Below are 765 nucleotides of genomic sequence, written 5' to 3' on the forward strand. Positions count from 1 at the left end.
CCTCCTGCGTTCTAGGAGCACGTGGTGCATAGATGGCCTTTCTGATTGTATCATGTCTGGAGCACGCGACCGTATAACAGCGCCTTGTAAATGACGGCGTGCTAAGGAGACGAGCTGCGCTTTCGCGCGATTGACTATGATCTGCCTGTCAGGTGAGGGCTCCATAGCAAGACTTTCCCGTAGGACGGTGTAATAAAAGTTTTCCGTGCTCCTCCTCCATGCCGCTGCTTCCCGGCCGTAAGCCATGGAGGTGCGCCTAAGAGCAGGCTTCGCACATTCAATCCACCAACTGAGGGTCGATCGGTAACGACCACGACGCTGTAAGGACGCGTTCCACGACTCTTCGACAGCACCTTTACATGCCGGCTCGTCCAGATGGCTGACGTTCAGTTTCCAGGGGGGCCTACTGCGCCACACACGTGCAGGTTGGAGGGCAATGGTGCAAATATAGGCTGTGTGGTCGGTGAATGCAGTGGGCCAGAGCTCTGCTCCTCTCGTCGCCGTCGAAAGGGTGCTTGTGACGTAAATCCTGTCCAACCGACTTGATGAATGGCTTGTATAATGGGTGTAACCAGGAGCTGGGCCATGGATGTGGCGCCACGTGTCAATCAGGTGGAGGTCACGCACTAGCATTTCCAATTCCGCACACGGGACGTGATGTGGCTGCTGATCAGACGGAGATAATGTACAGTTAAAATCTCCTCCGATCACCATATCGTCAATGCGACCCATAAATAGACGCGTAATATCTTCCGAAAAAAAGCA

Source organism: Schistocerca cancellata, chromosome 9 (assembly GCF_023864275.1).
Source record: "Schistocerca cancellata isolate TAMUIC-IGC-003103 chromosome 9, iqSchCanc2.1, whole genome shotgun sequence".
NCBI lineage: Eukaryota > Metazoa > Arthropoda > Insecta > Orthoptera > Acrididae > Schistocerca > Schistocerca cancellata.